Source organism: Elephas maximus, chromosome 8 (assembly GCF_024166365.1).
Source record: "Elephas maximus indicus isolate mEleMax1 chromosome 8, mEleMax1 primary haplotype, whole genome shotgun sequence".
In the NCBI taxonomy this organism is placed as follows: domain Eukaryota; kingdom Metazoa; phylum Chordata; class Mammalia; order Proboscidea; family Elephantidae; genus Elephas; species Elephas maximus.
The window spans coordinates 6,983,488-6,991,325 of NC_064826.1; positions in this window are offsets into that span (position 1 = coordinate 6,983,488).

A 7,838-nucleotide genomic window follows, 5' to 3' on the forward strand; every position below is an offset into this window, starting at 1 on the left:
ACACATGTAAGAACACATGCACACACTCACACACACACATATGCATATGTGCACAATTGCATACACTCATGCAAACATCCACATGACACACTAGTGTGCACATTTGTGTGTACACATGCACACTTGCACACATATTTGCATATGCACTTGTGCACAAACTCATTCACACTCAAACACGCTGGTACACACAGGTGGTGTGAAGCTTAACATGTTCAGTCACTAGGATCCCTCTTTATCTCCTTTCACAATGGAAACATTTTCACTCCTGTTTAAGCTGAACTCCCCTCTATATCCAGATCCCGTTCTCTCTGTCTCTGTGTCTGTCTGTCTCTGACATGGGTCCTGTGCCTGTCACTGTGAGCTCTAACTCCTCACAAGTATATCATCAACCTCTTCTTCTCCACCAGCTGTAACTGCCAGCAAATAAACACGTTGGGTTCTTCTCCATCTTTAAAGCAGCTGCAAATGCCCTCCCTCTGGGCCACCTTTCCTTTCAGCCATGTCTGTGTTGCTCCCCATTCAGAGCCCCAGACTTCTTAGCAGTAATCTACACTGTCTGCTTAGCTCCTGTTGAGTCCTTGGCCTATTGCGAGTTGCCCTTTCCTTCTGCATGCTGCTGATACCACCCTTGCCAAGGATCCACCTGCAGCCAAGTCATCAGGCAGTCTTGGTCCTGGCCAATCTCTTTGTAGCATCCAGTGGTCGTTAAACACTCACTACTTCCAGTGCCACATGCTCCTGGTTTCCCCAACCACCCTCCCTGCTTCTCGTCAGTATCAGTCCCTTCAACATTTTGGCCCACTATGCCCTGACCAGGGCTTCTTGCTGTCTTCCCTACCTGGGCAGCCCCAGTGCCTCCCACAGCTCTGTGACTTGGCTGTGCTGAGGACTCCCACGCTCTGTCTCCAGTTCCCATCTGTCTCCTGACCTCCAGGCAGGAGTGGCCTGTGTGCCTGTCTATTGGACAGCTCTACCTGGCAATTTATAGACATCTTAACTGGATGTTTCCCAATGGAACAGCTCTCCTTCCTCAGCAAACCCACTCCTCCACCAGTTCCCCAACCAGCCCGGGGCAACATGACAGGCAGAACTACCTGAGACCTGGCAGTGACCTCAACACTCATCTCAACGCTCATGCCAGCAAGGCACAAGTGTTATTATTCCCTACACACGTCCTCTGAAAAATAATGAGTCTTGATTAGGTAACACACCGCGTGGTAGAATGTTCAAAAAGCACCCAGTTATACAGGGAAAGTAAGCTTTCCTACCTTGTCACTGCCACCCAGGTGTTCTCTCCAGGGACAGTCATTCATGAAGGTTCATCATTTATTCTTGCAAAAATATGCTATGCTGCCCAAGCATATGTATGGATAAATTTGTCTTAAAAACTCATATAATGACTAAGGTGAGCCTGACCCAAGCCTTGGTCTTTTCAATCTCCTCATATGCATGTGAAGGCTGGACAATAAAAACAGAAGGCAGAAGAAGAATGGTTGCATTCAAATTGCAGTGTTCGTGAAGAATATTGAATATACTGTGGACTGCCAGAAGAACAAACAAATCTGTCCTGGAGAAAGTACAGACAGAATGCTCCTTAGAAGAGAATGGTGAGACTTCAATCACCTTGCTTACAATCACGTCATCCGGAAAGACCAATAGCTAGAAAAGGACATCATGTTTGGGAAACTCTCAATGAAAAAAGATTGACACCATGACCACAACAGTGGATTCAAACATACCAACGATCATGAAGATGACGCAGAACCAGGCAGTGTTTCATTCTGTTATACATAAGGTCACCGTGAGCTGGAGCCAATTTGATGGCAGCTAACAAAAACATCTAAGAAGAGTTCTTGCTTTTTTTCACTTAACAATATATGTTGAAGACTGTTACATACCAATATAACATAAAAACATAAACTTTCATTTGCCCCTGCCTCTCCAAACCCTATTGCCATGCTTATAGAATGGGCCACCTTCATCTCCCTTCACTACAGGGGAAGGTCCCTAACTGCTCTCCTTGCACGCAGTCTTGCTCTTCTTCAAGCCATAGTTCACGCTATAGCCAAGATGTTCTTTGAAAAATGTAATTCCTGCTTCAAGCTGTTGTCTGTTGGAAACCTTTCCATGATCTGACTCCTGGCAACCTCTCATATTCTCTTTCCTTCTAATGCAGCAAGCTAAATTATTTTTAGTTCCTGTCTTATTGGACTCGGCTTAAAGATCACACATTAGTGATGAGGGCATTTTCAGGGGGTCCCATGACCTTAGGAAGCCCTGATGGCATAGCAGTTAAGAGCTACAGCTGCTAACCAAAAGGTCTGCAGTCCAAATCCACCAGGTGCTCCTTAGAAACTCTATGGGGCAGTTCTGTCCTGTCCCATAGGGTCGCTATGAGTCAAAATCGACGCAACGGCAGTGGGTTTTCATGATTTTAGGCTCCACCATGTTCGCAGACCACTCTCTATATTTTTTCTTTTATTACAGTTTACACACCTTATTGCAATTACTTGTTGAAATGTCTGACTTCTTTAGTAGACTGTAAGTTCTGTGAAGACAAAGGTGGCATCTGTCTTGTTCATTATATTCCCAGTGCTGGGTAGAAGTCTTAGTACATATGTCGTTGTTGTTCGGTGCTGTCGAGTTGGTTCTGACTCATAATGACTCCTAAGTACAACAGAACGAAACACTGCCCGGTCCGGTGCCATCCTCACAATTGTTGTTATGCTTGAGACAACTGTTGCAGTCACCGCATCAATTCATTTTGTTGAGGGACTTCCTCTTTTTCGCTGGTCCTCTACTTTACCAAACATGATGTCCTTTTCCAGGGACTGATCTTTCCCGAAAACATATTCAAATGTGAAACATAGTCTTGCCATCCTTGCTTCTAAGGAGCATTTTGGTTGTATTTCTTCCAAGACAGATTTGTTTGTTCTTTTGGCAGTCCACCGTATATTAAATATTCTTTGCCAACAACACAATTCAAAGGCATCAATTCTTCTTTGATTTTCCTTATTCATAGTCCAGCTTTTGCATGCATATAAGGCGATTGAAAACACCATGGTTTGGGTCAGGCATACCTTAGTCTTCAAGGTGACATCTTTGCTTTTCAACACTTTAAAGAGATTTGCCCAACGCCATACATCTTTTGATTTCTTGACTGCTGCTTCCGTGGGTGTTGATTGTGGATCCAAGTAAAATGTAGTGAGTAATAAATATTTATTAACTGAATCTGTGCCTGATTGTCAATGAGGTGGATTGACTGCAGTGGCTGCAACAATGAGCTCAAGCATAACAACGATTGTAAGGATGGTGCAGAACTGGGCAGTGTTTCGTTCTGTTGTGCATAGGGTCACTGTGAGTCGGAACCGACTCGACGGCACCTAACAACAACATGCCTGATTGACATGATTTTCATTCCATTCTCCCACTGGCCATTCCTCAGTTTTTTGTACCTGCCAAAGGTGGTAAAAATACCTGCCTTTGAGCAGGATTGTTATAATAGAGATGAGCACATGACGTGAGTGTAAACACTTTAGAAAAGATAAAACTCAATGCAGATGTTAGTCATTGTTGGGGAAATTCCTCAGTTTAAATATACTTCTTTGTGTGTGAGAGAGAGAGAGAGACAGTGAGAAAGAGAAAGACATAAGGGGTGGGGGGGGCGGGGAAGAAGGAAGAGGAGAAAGAACCCTCGCAGCCAAGCCTGAGGCAGTGCTTACTGACCCCTGCTAGTGTGTTACCCTATGTTAGTGGCATTCAGGGCAGTCTACAAAAGATTGCACATCTGCCCCAAAGAGCGCAAGTAAGGTTGGAAAGACACTCAGACACTGTACTGTAGGGTAGCACAGAAGTGACCCTGGCCACAGGTGTTCCTGCCCTGCAGGAAGCCTGCCCAGATTGTCAATGGGGCTCCAGAGACAGGGGCGGAACAGAGGGAAGGAAATGTGCTGTTCTTGCCTGAGGGACCTTCCAGGCACCCCACGTGGTTCCCATTGCCCACCACCCGGTTACCTCAGGGACCCTCCAGGTACCCCACATCATTCCCATTGCCCCCAACCCGGTTACCTCAGAGACGCTCCAGGCACCCCACACAATTCCCGTCACCCCCCCAGCCCCATTACCTAAGGGACTCCTCAGTCACCCCACATGATCCCGTTTCCCTCACACATGTTTCCTCAGGGACTCCAGCACCCCACAGGTCCCCGTCACCCCCCACCCTGTTACCTCAGGACACAGAGCACTCTGGCCCCCATGTCCGAGGCCCAGTCTCTGATTTCTCTGGGCCTGGCCATTGTCCCTTAAAGACTAGTGAGGAAAACGAGAAAGGTGAAGGAAGCCACACTTTGGCAGTGAGCATGGAGTAGGGTTGCGCCGACCTGGGAGGGCAGTGGGCAGGAGCCACCTGGCCAGGGCCGGCACACCTCCTCACTTGGTTGTACTCTTTTTTGTTCACCCTGGGCTGGAGGGGGTGGCGTTTACAGCCAGTTGGGCCTGAGGGGGCAGGCTTCTGCAAGGCTGGTGTGCAGCTGGAGGGACTGAGTGTGTGTGTGCACTGACCCATGCAGCACCCTGTACCTGTGCAAGGGGCTGTGTGTGCAAGTGTGAGTACATACGTGTGTGCATGTGTGTGCACACACATGGACAGTTCCTATGTGTCTTCCAGCTCCTCTCCTTCCTTCTGCTTGAGCTACTTTCCCAACTCATTCCTGATCAAGCTACGGAGCCAACACAAGTCTGCTCCAAGGAACACCATCAGCACACCATCCCCCAGCCACTGCCATCCACCTCTTTGCCCAGTCACTACGTAGGTTCTGCGCTGGCCTGAGGCCCACTCTATGAGCCTCAGCCCCCATGACAGACGAATCACTAGTCCCTCCCTTGTGCCCATGAGACGGCCCACCGCAGAGCCAGAGCCCTGAGGTGATGGAGGGCGGGAAACCTGATTTCAGTTTCCATTCGGCCAACATATTTGCTGCGTCGACTTGGACATCAGCAGGGGTGATGGTTATTTCTGACCTGTCCCCCGACCAGCTTATCACAATAAAATAGCATCACACATGTGAAGCCCCTGTTACTAAAGTTGACTGATGTGGAAAGTTATCATCACAATGTCTCTGCTCCCCAGTTCATCTCGCCCCTGGTGTCTACTCTCTGCTTTCCTTCAGCCCCATCCAGGCTCTGCCTCCCAACTCAGAGACAAGAAGGAAGGGCTCCATGCAGGTGACCTTTGACCTGCCCTAGGGCCTCTCTCCTGCCCTGGATCGGGGGTGACCCCCCCACCCCCAGGAGGATGGCTAGTCACTGTACCCAGGGACTCTCGGGGCCCAGTCCTCACTTTTCCCTCCCCTCTACCCATGTCAGCTGTACCCAGAGAAGGCTGGTATGGACTGTCCTTCCTACTCCCAGGTAGAAGTTGTGACTCTTCAACTTTTCTCTCCCCCCATGATGATTCTGGTGGGCAAAAGGAGACAGTTCCCAGGTCTCAGGCCTCTGTCCCACATGCCAGCCAGATGGGGCAGCTCAGGCCCTAGAGTGGGGGTGGAGAGAGGAGAGGCTGGGGACACTGGTGTAGTGTCTCTGCAGCACCAGCCCCATTGTACAGCTACTGCCCACCCTCCCACCGCCCATCTCTCCAGACCAGTTAACCTCTCAAAGGTGGAGAGCCATTTCTCTGTATGTGAGCTGGGGATTGACTGACCCACTCCCTCATGACACACACACACATACCACACACACACTACACAAAACACACTCACCTCATGCTACATACTCACACATACACATACAGACATACACACACCACACACACACACTACATAACCCCACATGCACACCACATGTACATCACATCCACACAGCACACACATCACATATGTACACATACAGACATGCTATGTACACACACTAACATGCACACACCACAGACACAAACACACACCGCACACACGCACCACACACATCACATACCACATACACACAGTGCACACATATCACACACGCACACACAACACACACACACCGTACACACCGTCCCTGTCACCTTCTGGACCCATCTCTCTCTCACTGTCCTGCCTTTGCCCTAGGGCCCAGGAAAGGACAGGCACCCATTAAAAGGTTTGGAGTTTCCTTGGCACAAATCATCCTTCATAAAACATACCTCAACATGACTCCATGCCAAGTGCTCCAATGGGAGAGAGAAGACTTCGCTGTGGTCTTGCCTAAGCCTTCAAATCCCTCCAGGCAGGGGGGGTGCAGGGAGGGGAATGATGTCAGTGAGGTGCCCTTCTGTCCAACAGGGGCATGCAAAGAGGGGACACAGGGCTGCAGCGGGGAGGCCAGAGGACAGGGCACCTGGGTTGGGATTCAAGGGAGGGCCGGAGTTCAGGAAGCTGATAGCAGGGGCCTGGCTGGGGGACAGGTCACGAGCCCATTTCCTCCTTGCTCCCTTCGACAGGGAACAGGGAGCTGGACTTGAAGCAGCCCTCTGGGAGGGACAGGGTGAATGATACAGAATCATAACCTGGGCAGTGCTAACCGTCTGGGCAGGGGTCTACCCTTGGGGCTAAGCCAGTAACGGAGGGTCTTCAAGACACAAAAGCAGCGGCAGAAGTGAGGAGGGAGGGAACAGAGCCCCCTGCAGTGGTTTGCAGGGCCCTCACCCCCCCTCCCCCACTCCAGCTCATCCAATAGACAGCGACAAGCCAGCAAGAGCAAGAGCTACATGTTGGCCCTTATTATCTTTGCTTGATGAGAGGCCACCAGGCCCCGCGAGGACTGGGTCCTCACCTGAGGTCAGGTGACCAGACAGCACTCACATTGTAGACAAGGAAACTGAAGCTCAGCCGCTGGAGGAATCCGCCAAGATAGCTCACCTGGCAATTAGCAGAGCCTGAATTTGAGCCGGAAGTCACCTGGCCCCTCAGCCAAGCTCCTTCCCTGCAGCCATCATGGCTCTGAAACAGGCAGCTCCATCTCTGACCAGGAAGTCCCTTCCTAGATAGACACAAAAACCACACAAATGGCTCACACGGGCATGTCACAGCATGTGAAGGCTCTCAGGCCACTATCTCTGATCCTCATGACAGCTCTGTAAAGTTGACAGGACCAGGTGCTGTGCCCATTTTACAGACGAGGAAGATGATACTCGGGGGGATTGTGTGATTGAGCTCACAGCCCCCACAGGCAGGCCCACAGCAGTATCCAGGGCTGACTGCCCCTCTGTGGCCCCTGTGGACAGATGGACACATCTGGATCCAGGTGGATGGGGTATCTGCTGTGTGTCAGGCTGTGGCAAGGACGCATAGAGAATGGGGCTAAGAGACACCCGGGCAGCGCAATGCTGTGCTTGTGGGCACTTGCTAACCTTGGACGATAATGTGTTTCTGTGTCCGTAAGCCCCATCCGCTGCCCCAAGGAGGCACCTGAACCCTCAGCCAGCAGACCATCAGTGCCCCCAGGCCAACATGACTGGGCAGGCCTGTGTTGAAGGGCATCAGGCCCAGTCTGACCCAAAGTGGCTCCCCTGACTTTCCAAAGTCACTTTGTGGAGTGGGGACTTCCACGAAGCTGGACAGGGAAGGGGAGGGATGAAAAATAGAGCCAGAACGGAAGATGGTCCAGGCTTGTGACCTGCAATGGGGAGACTCCAGAGGCTGGGTGGGGGGACAGTGTTACTCCAGCAATGCCTGGCAGACAGGCAGCCACATGCCACGTCCACAGCCCACAGCCCACTCCGACACACAAGGTCCCTGGCTTATATGTGGAGGTGGGGAATACCAGAGCCACGCAGACTTTTTTATTTATTTCCTAGTTCCTGTTCCCTGGGGGGCCTGACG